This window comes from Geospiza fortis, unplaced genomic scaffold (assembly GCF_000277835.1).
Source record: "Geospiza fortis unplaced genomic scaffold, GeoFor_1.0 scaffold190, whole genome shotgun sequence".
In the NCBI taxonomy this organism is placed as follows: domain Eukaryota; kingdom Metazoa; phylum Chordata; class Aves; order Passeriformes; family Thraupidae; genus Geospiza; species Geospiza fortis.
Window position 1 is genome coordinate 2139800 of NW_005054328.1, and position 20226 is coordinate 2160025.

Consider the following 20226-nt stretch of genomic DNA (forward strand, 5'->3'; position numbering starts at 1 on the left):
GAATGCTCCACATAGTATGTATATTTAATTTTATCATAAGAACTTATCATTTTTGCCTGAAAGGATTTATCCATCATCATTTTGCACAGTTTAAGAAACCCAGCTTAATTAATTTTTGCTTACTTACTGACAATTCAACTCAATATCTTCTAAACTGTTATATTAAGAGAAAAAGATATGTATACAATAGGATGCTTTGATTTAATCTCTCTTGAAGGCCGGTACTACTTTTACCTTCCTAAAGTCTTCATGTGAGCTGCAGCTCTTCATTGGTAATATCATGACACAATAAGTACCATGGATTGCTGTTTAAGCAGCAGCCTCACAAAACCATGTGTAAATACATGAGTTAATTTGTACTACCAACTTTATTTTAACTATTAAAATACCTTAGATTACGCATAAATTTGAAAGCTTGTAATATTATGATCTACTGCAGACACTAAATTTATCTAAATATATATCCTAATAAAGTGTAAATATGCCATTGCCAAGCACTCCTAGATAAATCTCAAATGTGTTTCTCCCTGAAAGAACAGATTTGTTCTTTTAGTTGACTGTGAATTTTTAGGAGGAGCTTTACAGGCTGTGATGAGAGAAAGAGAGAGGTTTCAGAAGAGTGCTAAAGCAGCGGGGTTTTTTAACTTCCTGGGAATGCCTAATAGGACAACGGTCAAATCATGTATATTCACATTTTTCAAGTTTTATCAAACTTTCTCATGTTTTGAAATGAATTTCACAATTTTTTTGTTTCTTAGCAGTCTTTAACAGTTTTGTTATGTTCTCTTGCTGGACTTCCAGTTTGGACATTTTCATCTATAGGGGGTATGTTTACAAGGCAACTTCTGCACAGCTGTATATGAATTCCTTGGGGTAACATCAAAGTACTGTTTCATAGATGATTTTCTGAAGCATGAAGGATAGGAGGAGAAAGTGGATAAAATAAAATAAATGAGAAGTAAATATCTCAAATAAATAGCAGTGGATTTTGTCTGCAATAGGTCAATATATATTTAAAGACATAATTTTTGTCCGCTCTCCATGGCATCCCTTTTTTAGATGGCAAGAGAAAAATTTCTGGAAAATCTCCAAGATCTTTATAACAGACATCAGAAAATAAAAAAAAGTGCTTTCAAAATTGCTTTTAAAACATTTTTAACACTATATCAATGCTCACTGTGGATCATGCCAGTTGCTTTAAGTGAGAGTAAAATTTGGTTTCCTTCCCTGAATATCTCATGACGAACAGTCATAGAGAAACAGACCAAAGCCTTTTAAACTGATACTTCTGTCAGTTCCAAAGATATTTCTCACTAACTGTGTGAATGTTTGGAGACTAGTTAGAGGCAGATAAGAAACTTGAAAATTACCTAGCCCATTGTGTGCTTTCTTTTCAAACAGACAAGACAGAATTTGTGAAAAAAGGTGGTAGAGCTATATTTCACAATAAAATGTATGCTAGCATATAACTCACATTTTCTTTATATAGCTTGAATGTCAAGACTGCAAGCTGTTAGCCCCAACCCGTAAAAGCTTTATCTGGAAATATGTAAAAACAATGTTTTAAGCATTCATTAAAACCAATAAAGAACAAAAATATTTCTTAGAGATTTTTCATAGAGGCCAGTGCTACCGGCAAGATTCTCAAAGCAGGAATCTGTGGCAAATGGGTACACATGGATAGTGCTGCAGAATGAAATGGTCTCAGATACAGGGCAGATCATACAAGAGGCAGGCTGGAGCTAAAGCCGTGCCTGCAGAGAACAGGTCTGCTTTCAGTCACACTGCAGTTGAACCTAGATAAGGGAATAAAGAAGCTTACCCAGCAGGGGACTGTGTTATCGCTCCCATGCAAAGTCTTTTTCCACTTTCTCTGCAATGCTTGTCCTTACTCCTGTGTCCTTGCACTCCTGATTTCAGTGATCAAAGCTACTTGCTGCAATTGCCTGAAAATCAATCAGCAATTGCTGAAATTGTCTTCTACATAGGTGGAAAAATACTGTAAACCTCAATGACTTCAGAGGTTTTTTTCCCCTGTACCCCTGCCAGTGCCAGCAAGGAAGCAGTACTTACGTTGCCACCTCCAGGGAAAATCTACACCAAGAAATGGGAGTGGTGCAGAGACACCTGTCTAGCAGAGACCTTTGCTGGGGAAGTACTGCATGGAGTCATGTTTGTGCATGGAAAGGTTGTGTCAGACATTGCTACATCTGGGCTAACTGATCATAACTGATGTGCACTCTTTATTGTGCTCTTTGGGAAGGAGCCGTGACACAGAGTAGAAAATTTTCTTGCTGGTTTATTCCTCTGGAAATTATTCTGGAGAACTCCTTTGGGAGTAATAAGTTTGGAAGGGCTTCCTGACACTAAGGCTTCAAAAAACAGAGGTGGACAGTGAACCACATCTTGAAGCATCAAGACCCGTGTTGATTACCCAAGTTCCTCTTGTCATTTAAAGTACTTGTCTCATTGGGGAGTAACTGCTGAGAACTTCACCTGGTGCCTGATTGAAGAAGGCTGGCTCTTGCACTAGAAAATTAAAAATACAGATTATGCAGCAACCCAAATCCTGATTGGGGATTTTTGCTTGTTTTTATACTAAGATGTGTCAGTTTGCTCCTTGGTTTGGGTTTGTCTTTTGCTTTCTAATATCTTCACAAAGGATATCTAGGTATTTCTTGGGGAGTAGTGTAGCGCTTTTAATTGTTCATGTAGATGAAACCACCATGTGCTGGGCTGCAGAAAGGTTGAGGTGCAGGGTACCAGCTCTGCTGTGCCAATTGGCCTCAGCAGCAGAAGATGATCACCAGCTCATTTTACTTACTATAATGTACCTGTGTTGCCTTTGTGCAACTGTTATAGTATCACCTAGAGCTGAGTTGGGTTACCAGCATCTTTGGAATAAGACAGTTCTGTAAATTATTTTGTTTTGTGGTAAAAAGCTCTCCTTCCCTATTTTACATTGGATAGATGTTTCCAAATGTTCATCAAACACCTCTCCAGATATATTCAACCATCCTAATTTATTCAATAACACAGCAATTGAGTTTTTATTTTAAAACTTCCTCTCAAGCAAAACCTAAATAATGTGGTGCCAGACTTTAAACCAGTGGTTTTTCTATTGCTCATGTTTCCCAGTAAACTTTAATAAGGATAATATATTATGCCTGGATCCCAATGAAGGAACTGGGAAACTGTATTTGGTGCTTGTTTTCTCCACCCTCTACCCCTGCAGAAAGCAGACTTTGACAGCAGATGTATACTTTATAGTACTGGGGAACTTGCAAGTTTCTTTCTGTAAAAGTTGCCAATTGCAACAAATTATGCTCAGGTTTATGAGCAGTGGCCACTGGAGACTGAACTAAATTGGATTTGCACTCAAATCCCACAGCCCATGCCTTCTTAGGAGCAGCTGCTGCATGGATGATGGTAGGATTTAAATATGTTTATTTATGATATGCTAGAAATCTACTTCTGTAAACAGAAGTATTTTCATTTGGAAAAGGAAAAAGATGATGCCAAGAAGAAAAGCTACAGGGACTGATGATTGCTGCTGCACAGTATCCATATTTTTTAAATAAGTGTATTATTAATTGAATAGAGCTTTACAAAATTCTGAAAGTACTGCAAGCTGATGTTCAGATTGTAGGAATTGATTAAGCTGATGATCAATAGCAACCTAGTTTCTATATTTTCTAAATAAGTGTATTATTAATTTAATAGAGCTTCACAAAATTCTGACAGTACTGCAAGCTGATGTTCAGATTGTAGGAATTGATTAAGCTGATGATCAATAGCAACCCATGTCTTTCCAACTAAATTAAAATTCAGAGTAGGTATCCTGCAGAAAACTGAACACCTAGGGGAAGGGAAGTAGTGCTGAAGCAAAAGTTGTTACCTCTTTTCACTCCTGTTTGGCCCAAAATTCAGGGATTTTTTCTGTTTGGATGAAATGTTTTGTTTGGATGAGATGTTTCTGTTTGGATGGGATGTTCCATCTCTCTTTGATGTGAATTTGTTGATTCACAAAGAAAGTGAAATGTCTTCTTTGTCTGAACGTAGAGGATCTAGTTTTTACTAGCTCCAGGGATCTTTCAAGCACTCTTAGTCAAGACACATCTTCAGAAACTTTTGCTTTTAAACCTTAGAAATGTTGGCACATTTCTATTGGACTTACTAAGCAAACCTTGACTTGGCAGAGGTACTGACTGAAGCCATGTGGAGTGATTTTCAGCAGAGTGGCAAAAGGCATATTCTTGCTAAAAAAGTTCAGCCCTGAAAAATGTCATGGTCTTTTTGCAGAGTCAGAGGCTAACAGAACTTCTGTAAGAAAGGATAAAAGCTTTTAACATTTAATTTTTTTTTTCTGGATGGGTTCCTAGATGAAATATTCTATAATTTCTCCATTAAAGTGTGATCTCAGGCAAACATCTGGACTGAAAAATTCTGCTAATTTAGTTTTGCAAGTTTAAAAGTATTAGTAAGCAAGGTACTACAGTGGAAAGTCCCTGACATCATTAGGAATGGGTGGTGTCAACCGATGTGCATAAGGGTCAATAATAATTCTGTAATGCATGCATACACAAATGAAGCTCAGTGGCAGACTCCCAAATGGAGTAAACACATGATTTGAAGGAACTCTTAAGCAAGTCTAATTGGAAGCCTTGCTATTTGAGTAAAGTCAAATTGAGAGCTTTTACCACTATGTGCAATATTTGCTGGTGAAGGGTTTCTCTGCAGCCTGCTGTCTGCACTGTTCCTATGGGGCTCTCTGAATCTCTCATTCAATGATGTTGACAGTCTTCATATCCCGAAGGAGGATTTTTTTCCTTTTTTTTTGCTCACGTTACTGGAGACATGAAACTTGGAGACATGGAACTATGTTAAGTAAAGCTATGGCAAATTACAGAGTCACATCCTTTTCATGGTTCTTGGTTTGTTTTGGTAACATTGTCTATTTAACTGATTCTCAGAACCAGAGAATCGCAGGATATACTGAGTTATGCTCTTAGCCCTTCACAGAACATTCCCAAGACTCACACCATGTGCCTTAGAGCACTGTCCAAATGTTTCTTCAACTCTCTCAGGCTTGGTGCTGTGACCCCTTCCCTGGGGAGCCTGTTCCAGTGCTCAGCCACCCGCTGGGTAAGAATCTTTTACTAATGACCAAGCTAAACCTTCCCTGACACGACTTCAGGCCATTCCCTTGGGTCCTGTCACTGTCACCACAGAGCAGAGATCAGTGCCTGCCCCTCCTCTTCCCCTCACAAGGAAGTTGTAACTCCGTCTCCTCCAGGATGAACATATTTCCAGTTCTCTGTTTTTTCTCCTTCATTGTCAGCCTAGCAATGAAATTGAACAAGTTCCACTTCATGACCAAACCTCTATCTATCACAAATCTCTTCATCACTTCATTTGGATCTAAACTTTGGTTTGAGAGTTGTGACAAGGGATTAGGAATAACTTCACCTCCTATACAACTTCTCTTGTCTGAAACAGGTGAGATGAGAGAAGAAAAAAGAAGACTTTTACATGACCTCATCTAAATTGGTACTTGTCCTCTAACTGTCTTGATCAAATGGTCCTAGCACAGTACATGGAACTCCATTACTTGGGACAATGGTAAGTTTTTAGACTCTTGTCTTAAAAGCTGTTCAGGAAGGCTGAATGCATAAAAGTCCCTTTTAAATTTGCATGGGCTCGTTAATGGAAAATGCAGATGCAACCAAGATGAAGGCATTGCAATGTATCTTTATCAGAAAACGACAAATTTAGGAACAAAAATTTAATGAAATTCAGTTTATAATTTTCTTTGCTCAATATAAAAATTAAGCAATCACCTCCTAACAACAAAGTCCATTTCACAATATCGAAGTCTGATTTTGTGACATGTTGTTTCCTATAAAACAGGCCTGTAGAATGTGATGATTCTCTGCTGGAGGCTGTACCTGTAAGATACATTACTCTGACATACTCTTCTCCTGAAAGAAGCTTCTCAAACTTTATTCAGAAAAGTCTTGTTTTTATGTATATGTATACATATAAAATTTTTCCATTTCTACTGAAGACTTGCTTATATGGTGATCTCACACAAAGTGGGTCATGGCAATTTTATTGGAAACATTGTGTGCATACTCATGTTCCTACACTTTTTTTTTTCTTCATGTTTATGATTATACAATTTCTTGTTAATTTTTTCCACCTATTTAATAAATTCATGTCAGTTAGATTTTAGATATACTGGATTGGAGACTGAAGTTTGTAATTACTTATTTGATTTTCTGAATGTGTATGTATGTATATATGTATGTATGTATATATGCATATATGTATGTATCTATCTATTTATCTATCTATCTCTAAACAAAACCACAACAAATGGGGATAAAGCTAAACTGAAAAGTAGAGACTGGGTTTCTCTTCAAGACCTGCTGGTAGAAAACAAGATGCTTGAGTCCAAATCCTGGAATTATCTCAGATTTACAGCGTGACCTTGGAAAGGTCACTAGGGCCCTAAATTAACACAAAGGGCTGTAGACCTTCCTTTTGGCAGTAATGCCATCCTGAGCAGCAGTGGGATTACTCATACATGTGCTTAAGGGTTTTGCTGAACAATGCCCTTAATCTCCCTGTGCATTAGTTCCTTGCCCACAACCATCATGTACTGATGACACTGCCTCTTCCCAGCCAGCCTCAGCCTCTGACTTAGGTTTCCATTATTTATGGCCTGTACTGGTTATGCAATGCCTTTTTTGAGTGTAACACTACAATCCAGCATGAACAAGGGAAAGTGCTGAATTCTGTCCCTGGGATGGGCAACCTTGGATGTACGGACAGATAGGGAATGAGGTGCTGGAAAGCAGTGCCATGGAAAGGGACTTGGAGGTCTTGGTCAGTGGAAAATTGAACATGAGTCAGCAGTGCCCTGGGAGCCAGGAGAGCCAACCCTGTCCTGGGGGCATCAGGCACAGCATCACCAGCTGGGCAAGGGAGGGGATTGTCCTGCTCTGCTCTGCACTGGGGCAGCCTCACCTCGAGTGCTGGGGGCAGTTTTGGGCACCACAATGTAAGAAAGACATTAAACTATCAGAGAGTGTCCAAGGAGGGCAACAAAGATGGGGAAGGGCCTTGAGGGGAAGCTGTGTGAGGAGCAGCTGAGGGCACTGGGTCTGTTCAGCCTGGAGGAAACTGAGGGGAGACCTCACTGCAGTTACAGCTTCCTTGTGAGGGGAAGAGGAGGGGCAGGCACTGATCTCTGCTCTGTGGTGACAGTGGTAGGACCCGCGGGGATGGGCTGAAGCTGTGTCAGGGGAGTTTAGGTTGGATATTAGAGAAAGGTTTTTTACCCAGAGGGTGGTTGGACACTGAACAGGCTCCCCAGGGAAGGGGTCACAGCACCAAGCCTGAGAGAGTTGAAGAAGCATTTGGACAGTGCTCTCAGGCATATGGGGATGTGCCATGTGGGGCACTCTTGGGGATGGTGCTGTGCAGGGCCAGGATCTGGACTTGATGATTGTGGGATCAGCATATTCTGTGAATATACGTGAATTTTTTTCTGCTTTTAAACTTCACTATTGACTAGTAGGTTGGTAACATCTTATTTGGAAAGATCAAGGGAAAGGATGCTTACCAGAATATGTAAAGTACAGCCACAAAGAAATATTTTTATGAAGCTTTTCTGTTAAAAATTTAAAATAGTCAAATCTGTAGTCATTTCAGGGCAAGGGCTCAGTTTAATGTAATTGCTCAGTGACGTTCTCTTACTTTTGTTTGCAAATTCTTGATGCCTCATTGTTTTGATCATAAAAACTGAACTTTTAAAAATGATTTGATATAAAAAATATATTCAAATTTAATCTTTTTTATTAAAAAAAAGGTAATCAAAGTCAACAGTAACGAAATAAAACAACTTAATTGGCCTAAAGCCCCGTTTCTCAGGTTTTGTATGTCAACATTTCTGGAAATTAATTTTAGAAGCTGATTTAAGATGTAGAGATTCTTTCAGAGGTAATTTTAGTTTGAAACATTTTTCCAGTAACCTACTTAGGGGGACTAGGAAAGCTAAGCTCTTCCAGCAGAACTTAACTAGTAACTGGTGGTGCACCTACAAGTAAGAAGTACAAGCATGTTGTCTGTACTAACCTAATCCTGGGTTAGCATTGCTGTTAAAAAGGAAAGGTACTGCTAAGAAAAATGAGAAAAAAAGCTTAAGTCACAAGAATTATATCTGAGAGGGTTACAAGTGAGAGAGAGCAGGAAAGGAACTAGACCTCTCCTATGTTTCTTTGTGTGACCATGAGCCTTAGGTTGGTCTTCATGTATGAATTTCTGAAGGGTGAAGGATGAGATGTATTTGGAATTTGGCCCCATTAGGAAGGTATCCTTGGAAAAGTCACTAAACCAACATCAGAATAAGAATAAATTTTCTTGCTCAAAGTTTTTTCTTTGTTCACCATGACCTGAGTGTAATACATCTAAACCAAGTAAGAATCAAGTCATGTTTCAGATATTGTGCAGAACTTAACTGCAGGATTAAAAGTCTCCCATCATTAATTACCTACTAAAAAGGGGTTAAGTTGGATTGCTCACTTACTGATTAAACAGCATCTGATTTAGCTCTTAGTTAATTTAACACAAAGCATGTCCTTCTTTTTCTGTTGGGTTATTTCTACATTCATATGGTATTTCCTACCATATGCTGTACCTATATTCTCTTTTTATATGCTCTTTTTGGACACTGCTGTAATATTCATATACTTGAGCAATTTACTGGCAATATCAGCTGCTGATTTATCGGTGGGGAAAAGCAGAGTGCTAACTGAGTTTTTGTTTCTCCTCATTGCCCTGGCTCAATTACAGCCTGGTACTATGAAATATTGCAGCCTCTGCTTTTCAGCTGCACTGCAAATCTTCATTTTCCATTCAATGAGCGTTGCAAAGCTTAGCAGCCAAGTAAGCCTTGTACCACCCTTTTGTAGGTAATCCAAGTCAGACAGTAAAGTAGTGCTTTAGTCTCAATGTCCTTCTACTGGGATGCTCAAGTAACAGAAGTTCAGGTTTTTCACAAGAAATACTGTACTTTAGACAAAGGTCTGATTCACAGTGTGCTGAGAGTAATGTCTCTCCTTTGTCCTTGAACAGACCCAAACTAAAACAGAGCAAAAAATTCTGTGCTCAAAGCATCTCAGTGCCTGAACCTGGGAATCTCCAAGCCTACACATGAAGCTCTGCTACTTAAGCTAAGCAAGCAGCTATGCCAGATGGTAGTTGGAATAAACTGCTCTTCTGTGGAGTACTCTGAACACAAGAATGAGAGTTAGAGCCTCCTATCTTACAAGCATATTACAAACACAGGAGATTAACATATACATTTTTTGAAGGCCTCACTGGGTATACCTTTGCTGTTCTTCAGTTGTGGGATCAAGAAAAATGCTGAAGTGTGTGCAGGCAGTTTACAAGGCTGCTGAATGCAGCCAACCATCTGCTGAAGCACATAACACCCCCCATGAGCCCAGGGCAGCCTCAGACCACAGCAGGGGCAGTGCTCCTATTGCTGCCATGGTTGATCAACCTGTTCTTGAGTGCCACTGTGTGCAGACTAGAATATGTGATATTCCATCCCTCTCCCTGGATGGAAACAGTTACATAAAACAAAGAAAGGCCCCAGCAGTTCTTTCAATCCATGGAAGTGCATCAGCTGGGAGAAGGAAATAATGCTTCAAAGACATAGGACATCTGAGAAAATTATTCTTGATTTGTTTGGATCAATTTGGCCTTGAAGTGAAATTGCTCCTTATTCAACTGACAAGAAAACACCAAGGAGATTGCTGCAGTGTTTTTGTGCTCTTGGTGTCAGCTGACATTGTATGATTTTCAGAAACACTGGCAGCTGTTTTAATGGAAGAAGTGAACAAGCGAACTGAAATGACATCACAATTACAAATAAATCTGAGAGAAAATAGTTCCATTCTTGCCATTCTTTGCTATCTCACAGGCATTTAATTTCTGGAGGAAGAGGTAGTGTGCTTTTCTCTGTGTGCTGAACAATGTATTTCTTGTATTGATTGATCAATTTGTACAGAATGCCATAGCTTTCTCAAGATGATCTGGAGAGTGTTTGTCCTCCTAGATCTGTATCTAGAAAGTTTTTTCTAAAATTCGTTGAGATTTCTAAAACATATTAGGTCTAGCATCAATAATTAAAAGAATATGACTTTATGCAAGACAGAGTCCATTAGACCTTTTGTGTATGTGCTTGTGTCATCCAGAACTTCAGGACCCTATCCATTAGAAGCTCTTGCATTTACTGCTCTGATATTAGTAGGAAGCAATGCTACAAAAGAAGAACTAACAGCAAAACCGCTGTTCATTTGTCATGTTAATGTTTTATTTTGTGTTGTAATTTTTTATGTAGATTAGCTGCTTTCTGGGCTGTGTTTAAAGTACTACCAGATTTCTTACCTCATTCTTCTCTAAAATGTGTTCCTGGTATGTCACAGATGCTGCTGGCTGTACATTGTGTGTTGGCTCATGTGCACCACTGCACGTGAACCATGTAGATCTGTCTTGTCTGTACAGACACCGCAGCGACCTGTGTGAATCTGCAAGGGTTTGAAACCTTGTTCTGGGGATGACAGTGTACTGCTCTGTGGATAAATTCAGGTGAAGAATTCTAACAGAGCTCACTGGCTGTACAAGGATGAGCCAGTGAGTTTGGGGTAAGAAGTTTCTGTTTAGATTTACATAAAGCAGGAGTGCTTTGAATCTCAAAGACTATATCCTGAAATAATAAATATTTATAAGTATTTAATGAAAGACAACTGAAATACCAGTGCACTGACTGTCTTAAAAGTAGATCCAATGATACAGTTTGCCCAGGGTTCAGTTTTGGGGGCTGGGCTTGCTTAGAACAGGAGCTGGAATGGGTGATTTCCATCCATAGGTCTCTCCCAGCCTACAGATTCTACGACATAAATAACAACAAGTTAGAGAGTTCAGTCACGAAACACTTACTAAAAACATGTTGTTCTTGCTGTAGTCATCTCTGCACTTCTGTGGGAGCCAGGATTCCCTGGGTAACGGAAAGGCTGGTTACTCTAGAGCTGCCACGTGGGCTGCAGTATTGCACTGTCCTGCAAGCTGCCCGTCAAAAGTCACTTGGGCATCTCTGCATCAAGCTCCAGACAAGCACAAGGAGCCACTGTAAGCTTGGCATTGCATTCAGCAAATGCACCCTGCTGGAATCTGGAGCAATGAGGGTGTGTGGCACAGCCTCAGCCATAGGGCTCTGCCCAGAACTGTCTGGACGCGCTCTGTGCTCTGGTTTCAAGTCAGTGCCAGCCTTGCAGAGTGGAAACTGACTCTGCAGAGATGCCTCTGGGCCTCCCTGCACACAGTTTTCTCCAACAGATCTGGGGGCAGCGTGAATACAAATGCCAGCCTGTGCTGCGGCGTAGAGCCAGCCTTGGTCTTCAAGGTTTATTGGCACAGGACCTGCTCTGGGCAAACACGGCAATACTGTTCATCAGATGTAGCTGGCAGTGGAAGCAAGGTAGCTGTGCTCAGCACTGAGCAGGAGTCTGCAGAGAGCCAGGTTGTGATGTTTGTGGCATAATGAGTCACTTATCATGGAACGACCTGCCCATGATAATTAGCTGCCAATGATAAAAGCCTCAACTTTTCATGTAATGTTTGTGGCAAAAGGAACCCAGGCTTGCTGCTCATCCCCAGTGCCCCCATGCTGGCTGGTTTTGTGGCACAAGTCTAGCTCCAGCTGACTTCAGGCAAAGAGCTTGGCAGTGGGGCATGCAGAAGGCCTGCATTAAGCTGTGGCCTTGGCAAACATCACAAACTGACTTGGAAAGGCAGAAATTTCTGAACAGATGAATGAATTGAGGGAAAAGAGGTGGTACCTAGTTGAATTAAAATCTTGAATTACAAATATACGACAATAAATTAGTTATACTTCTTAAGAGAAACACTGATTGGGCATTGGAATTGGGCATTGGGCTGCCCAGAGAAGTGGTGGAGTCACCATCCCTGGAGCATTTGAGGATGGACTGGATGTGGTCCTCAGTACCATGGTCTAGTTGATAAGATGTTGTTGGGTCATAGGTGAGACTTGACGACCTCAGAGGTCTTCTCCAATCTAGTTAATTCTGTGATTTTGTGTAATTACAGTAAATACATTGCTAGTTAGAAAACTGGCTTCAAGTCTAAAATTTGTCCTGCTCAACAGAAAAATTCTTTTAAAGGTAAATGTGCAATTCCAATTTCAACTTCAAATGGAACTTGACATAAATCGCAAATGGATCCCTTCTCTCTAATCAAGTTGCTCATAATTTCCAATAATTGGACTGAACAAAAGCAAAGCATTTGAATTAATACATCACATAATCACATAATTATATTAACATATTTGCCATGAGAAGTAAATACAAGATTTAAGATAATTGATAGTTTTTTTTCTTGATACTTTAAACTATGCTTGGAGTCATTATAATTGCAACCAATCTCCTCTGATTCCTTGCATACATGGATAGTAACATGTTTTTCATTTGCAGCTTCTGTAGATCTTTCATGCTGCAACAAAGATGGAATTTTAGAACATATAAAAGTTACTGTAAAAATCCCCAGATCTCATGGAGGAGCTCAGAAATGAAAAGGCAGTTACAGGTTCAAAAACTAACTTTGTGTTAGATGATAATTTTGGTTTCAAAGTGCCAGCAGTCTTTTCAATTTGCATTTATTGGATTTCACTTCTGTTTGAATGCCTGTGTCTGAGAGTCTAACTAACAAATCTTGTTTGCTTTTAGTAATTTTATTGCCAGATTGCCAGATGTTCAAGAATCAAAATTAATGAATATTCTGGAATGTGTTATAATGACATTAATCCTGAATAATCTGAATGTGATCAAATATAGAAAAAGTAATGATTTTATAAAACAAAATATCTTTAAAAGCATTTCTATGGCAGTAGTAATTTGAAGGAATGCTTTTTCTAAGATGTAGGGAAAATATAATAACATAAAATTAGGATATTCATATTCAAATGTGAAACAACTACTGAAAACCAAAATCTTAAATAATAACACAATGTCTATTAAAAGTAATCAGTAATTTTGATCTGGATCTTAATCTCTGGAGATGTTAACCCTCATTTTCCTCCTCAAAAATCAATTGACATGTAAATAAAGAGTGCAATCTCTGTTGTATTGATTATTCTAATATTATTGTTTGGCATAATTTGGCTTTCTCACAGCGAAAACTGTGTAAGAACTCATGGGTCCTGTATTTACTGACTTTACACCAGACTGATAAAAGGAGTCAGAGTGACTCCACAGGGAGTTTTTGCAACCGTAAATATGTGCTGGGAGCTTATTTGCTCCTGTTTTAAGTAGGCATGGTGAGGCAGACTTGATCCAAAGCTTCTCAGAAGTATGAGGAAACTTGAAATCTGTCACCTCAAGGATGACAAAGGTAAGGCATTTTTCCTCATCATAAATGGCAGCAAAATCAACTGTTATGTTGATGGCATGGTTTAGGGAATCTGGGAAAAGGCAATGGTGAAGGCAGAGCAGAGCCAGCACCTGGGTAATGAGGAAAAATCTTTCTTGAAGCAGTCTGCTACCAGAGGCAGCCACCCACCCTCTGTCTGTCTGGGGGAGGCCCTATCTGTGTGACAGCTTTAAATGTTTATTTGAAACATTCATTCAGACCAGTGCAACACAGATGTGTATATATGTTAAAAAAAAAAAAAAGAGTTGCAAGTAATTTACTGCATATTTTCTTTATGCTGTGTTCTGAAACAGGAAAAATGTTAAAAAATTTCAAGAGTTATATTGAAAGTTATCAGTCATGCTAACTGCATGTTTCTAGTGTGAGTGCCTAGCCATATATTTCTGTGAAATACAGTAGCCAGAGCTGCTCAGCATTTTCAATAATATTCTTCCATCATTCTGCAGAAAAAAAAATTGAAGTAAGGAAAATTGTTTTCCTTCTTTGAATTCCTAATTTTGTTCTTCCTTTAATTCCTAATTTTCCTTCCATTATTTCCTAGGTGATAAATATGTCAAAATATTTTAAAGAAAATAAGATGGGAACTGATGCCTAGAATTTAGTTTTCTGTTTTATCTTAGATGTGGGACAGTAACAAGCAAGGAAAGTGGCAGCAAAAATATTTAGCAATCTCTTTTTTCCCTTTGCCAAAGTATTGCTCTTTTCCCTATTGATTTTCTGTCCCAGTCACTGCTGCTGACCTGATTTGCATGAAAAGAATTTTCTTGTTTATTAAATAAATATACCCGAAATGGTCAATGTTAACAATGATGGGGGAAAGAAAGGTGATATAAAAGGAAGAAATATACTTTTCATTAGTAGTATTTGAGATTTGGATGAAAGAGATGAAAGGCTTGTTTTTTCCCTTTGTTTAGGGAAGCAACAGATAAAGCATACAAATTCATTTGTAGGTGAAAATAACACTGAGAAGTCTCAGACATTGTGCTTCTTCAGCTGCTCATTTCCCCAGCCTTGGGAGCCCTTGGGAGAGGGCAATACAGAATATGTCCTCCACTAATAAGAGTAAAGTTTTGAAAGTACATCAGTGAATAAAGAAATCTTTCAGGCATCTTAGACCCAAAATAATTACTGAGCTCATTATTCTTTTTCAAATACAAAGAGATTGGATCCATTGAGATACAAAAATAAAAGTATAAGGATCCATAAAAACTTATGTAAGACAGTGTAGTTATTACCTTACTAGTCTACAATACATACAGAAATAAATTATAAAAATTGTTGTGATGAACCTTAACTTTCTCTTGATTAAATTATGTATTTAACCTTAAAAGTTTTGAATGACACTGCAGCCTTTTATACTTTCTTTTCTTTCTTTTTGTTTTCCCCTTTTTGCCAATTTAATTCCTTGTTTGCAACTTTCCTTTTCTAAATAGTTCATCCCTTTTCCCATTGCTCCATCACTTTTTCTGTTTTTGTGCATTCAGGCACGCTATTATCCTAGAGGCATTATCTGTTTTTGCAGAGTTGAGTGTATTTTACCACTCTGCATAAAAAAACCAAAAAACACTGTTGGGAAACTTGCAGCATTTTAGGTCTCATTAGTTCCAAGTTACATTTATTTGTTGGTGTTAAGGTAGTTCATTTCATATTGTGTTGTCAATAAGCACAGTGACTGTGTGGGGTAGGTGCAATGCAAGAATATTAGGCAAATACTAGTGAAAGTAAGACTGAAATCTGATTAAAACTGGCTATACATGTCTTGCTCTTTTCATGCACAGGCTATGCAGGTGGCAACTGCTGCACCTTCATTTTCTTGCACATGTTCCTGCTCTTTTCACGCCAAAATGGGTTTTGGGAACAGGGCTAAGGGAAAATATAACTCTGTGGTAATGCTGGAGTAGTGGATAAAAAAATAAAAAGTTGAACAACTTATAATGCAGGCTAAGGGATGGAATAATTTCTGATGTTAAACTTGGAAGTCATCAGGGAAGAGTCCAATGCCTATAGAAAGCAGAATGAGGACTTCCATTCTGACAAATGCTTTTGAAATGCAAAATTCTATACAAGATTTCCAGGAAGTTATTTTTACCGACAGTAAGCTAACTCCAGCTGAAGGTATATGAGTGCAAACTAGTTTAGTGTTAGCTTTACTTGTAGCCATAGCTACTGCATTTACAGTGCGTGAGGCTTACTAAAAACCAATTAATCTAGAACAAAAGTGCTTTTGCAAAATACTACAGTTTGTTGTGGACTACAGGGTAACAGAGTGCATTACCTGTAAGTTCACCATTTTATCACAGGCAGAACTGCACAGTTTGTGTTTGCAAACTCTTGGAGGTCTGATGATTCCATACACTTTCTGAATAGTTCATATACCTCTGCATTGGTGAGTACAGATCACTAAATCGAATCCTTAATATAACAATGTAATTTTAAAAATAGAAACATGCAGTATTTATCAATAAAATTGTAATGAAATATGGGTTTCTCTAAAAGAGATGCCTTCAAATAACTCAGAACTCAATGAAGAACTCTGATTCCAGGGATATAATGTACAGGTTTTAATGCATAGGCTTATAATATATCAGTGTCAAAGGATATAATATATAGGCTTTAATACCAGAAGGATTTATGAGATTGTGAGCAACATTAAAAATGAAGTACAATTAAATGGAATTTAAACTTCATCTGTCTTCACATGGTGACTTTAAAAAGGGAAAAGCCAGATATTCTGGTGCTGATGCATAATGACCCTCCATTTAAAAATGTATGTACTATTTCCCATTTCACTGTCTCTAGCTTTATTTTATATCATTACCTCTAGTTATATTTTATGTCTGGATTCTGTCTGCCTGAGCAGATGTAATTGCTCCCCTAAAACATTTGTATTGACTGAAACAACTTCATCATCTAGTGAATCAACAAAGCACTAGCCCAAATGCTTAATATAAAAGATCTTGAAATCAATGGGATTTTAATTAAATGAATGCTTAAGAGCTTCATTGAAGGGCTTGAATTGTTACAATTCACCTGGCTGATATAATTTTTGTTACCTGTCTGGACAGCGACCTGCTCATGTCACCAAAGGCATCAGTTAAAGTCATAGGTTTTTTTGTGTCACCATTAAAAAGCAAGAAAATTTTGTGTCTATATCTTATTTTGGAACTTTTTTTAATTGTCAAAATTTACTACTGGATTTTTATTGAGTTTAACTTTTAAAACTATGGGAAGTACTGTATTTGATCAAACTGATCTCTCTCCTTTTTCAGATCAGATCCTTAAAGGCTAAACTGAGTGTTTTTTGTTGTGACAGAACAGTTTCTGAGATCATGGTGACTTCTAAAATTTTTGTTTCACTTCATGTGTCTTTTAATAACAGAAAACCCTACCACAGTGTAGAGGGAACCCTGGTACTAAAACAAAAGTTTTACTTTGAAATGGATTACAGAGAGTGGAGAACTAATGTGAAAAGAATTGAGCATGATCAAGAAATGTGAGTGCCTAAAAATAGACATTCAGCAACATTTTAGAGGATGTAGGGTATCTGAGAGAGAGACCTATATTAAACTGACAGATGCTATTAGCCCTACAGGAGATCCATGCCTTTCTTCTGTAGTAGATGGCATCCACATTTTACCTCCTGATATTGGATTGACTTGACTAATATGCTTCCATATAAATCTTTTATCAGTAATTATTTGTCCTTCAAAATACCAAGTTTCTTCTATGAAAATATTGACAATAGGATGCCAGCCTTCATCTGAAACTCTCAAATTTGACACCTTTGCCACATTTCTTCATACGTAAACTTGGTTATAGAAAAGGTCCTTGTAGAGCCTTAATGCTGTTGGTAAAATAACAAGTCTTCAAAGCATTATTGGTGTATTAGAAAGATTAAAGCTGACACAAGAACCTGTTTAAACAAAAGAAAGAAATTTTATGAATAAACCTTCTACAGACTAGAAGTTCTGTGACAATTACTGCTACTCAACTAGCTCTTTGTTTTTACTTCTGCCAACTGTCATATTCAGATCGACCTTTAGCATCACTATTTGTTTATTGCAATTTCTAGTAGCTGTCCAGCCTTATGCTCACCCTTTTTCTCCCTACTTGTGTTCTAATTTTTTGAAGAATTACATTACGCATTGTTGGATTGTTGGCCTTGATTATATCCTCCTATCATTTCATAAATTGTTTCACTACATCAATACGTAAGTCCAAACATTGTACCTGCTAATTATTCCCCCCTCTTTTAACCTGGGGGAATTCTGTGAGCAATGTGCAGTTGCAAATCCATGTACTTTGTGCCACATTCAGGCACTACTTCTACTGGGTGTTTGTCAATAGCTCTCTCTTAGATATCATATTTTAGTCTCTCTGAGCGCTTCCATTTGGTCTGAGTAAGAGGTGTTTCAGAGCACAAAAATATCAGACAGAGAAAAGCCCGTTCTGATGGTTTTTCAAGGAAGACTGCAGTTATTAACCATAAACTAAAGCTTCAACCAGGAACAAACAGTCACAGTCTAATTATTACCATTAATGCAGATCAAAAGGAAAGGAGGAGGGAGACTCTCGTGTCTGTGTTTTCATGCGGCTGTGTCTCTGACAGAGAAAAACTTGATTAAAAATGACAGATGCCATGGATATCTCATATTCTACTTTTCTTTGTCCTTTCTGCTCATTATCTGTCTGTTAGGGCATTCCAAGGGACTGCAAGAGCCCCTGCTTGTGCCAGTTCAATGAATGGTTGGCTGAATGGTTAATCACTGAGGGAATGACTGGCCACAAAACAATAATCATTTAACTAGTGCCATGTAAACTTCCAACGCACAGTCCACCATTATTTACAGATTAGCTCAATGAGACAGAGGGAATATGCATCTGCAAAACCATCCTTCAGCAAAGGGGTGAGGGATCCAGTGAGAGCACATTGTGAATATTCATAATTTGGGCATGATGAACAGCACAGAAGCTGCCAAATCATTTCAAGAGCTCAGAGAGCTTTTAGAAAAAAAGTGAAGATTAGCTGCCGTCATCCCTATTGTTACAAGGTAACTAGCTGGAGACAAGAGGTTCTTTGTTCTCTTCACAGGCCCATGAAAACACTATGTTCCAAGAAATCTGTTCCAAAAGAAGCTGAGTTTTGTTTTTAGCTTTCCATAAGATAGCGTCAGGTGCATCTCTTACTTTAGGGTTGTTTTTTCATTTTTTTTGATTTTGTGATCCACATGCCTTCTTCAGGTTATACAGGAATCACTATTTCTGTTTAAAATTAGAATAATAATAAGAAGAATTTCCAAATGTGACCTGTGTAACTGATCTCATGTGATCTCCTTAAGCCTGCATTCAGACAAAGAAAGATTTGGGGCAAGAAATTCACTGTTTCTGCATCATCCCATTGGGTGATCACTATTCAGAGAAGAAACTGAGTCAAAACCAGGGGTTTTTGCAGATGGAGACACATTTTTTGTCCCTCTCAATAGTGACATGCAATATTGGCATAAGGCAACAGGGGATATTGCAACCTGGTACACACTTGTTACAGTATGCAGCTTATCTCCTCAGATGTGTACATTTTAAATAACACTTAAATAGGCTACGTAATTCTTAAACATTTGTGTTTGCAAGGTCAGCATGCCCTGAGATCTCACTGGTCATCCCAAGCTCACAGAGATGGACACTTATCAGCCTAAGCTGAGCACAGAAAGGCACATGGAGCAAAATAATATGATTTTTTTCATGGCAACAGGCAATTTTTCTGTTTTTTTTCTGGGATTCTTGTCTTGTTCCTATTACTTTGGCTGCAATTAAGCAATGATGATCTTTTGTACAATATAGTTCTCTTAAACCTCTGTTGTGCTATAGGTGTGGGCACATAAAAACAACAAGCAGACATAAAGAAATTTTCTTTTGAGGATTCTGTGGGTTATAAACATTAGAGCTGCCCCTGTTGCAAGCATTAACTATGTTAATGCCGAATTAATTTTAGAATGAAGAATGTAATTATGTCAGGTAGGACAGCAGTAAGTAGAAGGAAAAAATAAAAATGGTGGAGAGAAGTGAAAGAAGAGAAGATGGGGAGAAGGTGAGTTAAGGAGCAAAGGATGTAACATGGGGATTCATAGAGAATTCTCCCTCTGTCAAAGGGGAAAAAGCAGTCACGGCAGGTCTCATTAAAGGGCCTTTAAACTAGATTTGAAGGGGGAAGGGGGAAAAAACCAGGCTTGCTAGAGATAAGCCTGAGGTGGCACACCAGTGTTTGAGGGACAGTGCTGGTAAGGCCCTTTGGTCTGCTGTCTCAGTGGAGATAGGAAATGGAGATCCATGCAGCAGCAAAGCTTAAGGGTTAGAAGCCACAGATGCACCTGAGAATGGTCACATTAGTGTTGGGGTGTGTGTTGTTTGCATGGTTTTGCTGTTCTGGAGTTAAGTTTTATAAGTTTTATATTTTGTTCCCATTGAGTTTTATTGGTTCAAGATGGCGACTTGAGCAAGGGGATTTCCAGGGTTCCCTCCCCACCCTCAGTGTCCGTTAGTTGTCAGTCAGCCGGGTCCTCCTATTTTCATGTAAATTTCTTTGTCCATCAATGTTTCCCCTCCTTTGTTTCCCTGGTTACCCCCCTGTCCATCACCCCCACCCCACCCCCAAGGTCCAGAAAGTTCCTCGGGGTTCGGGTGGTGATTGGGCTAGGGGGGAAAGCCACTCCT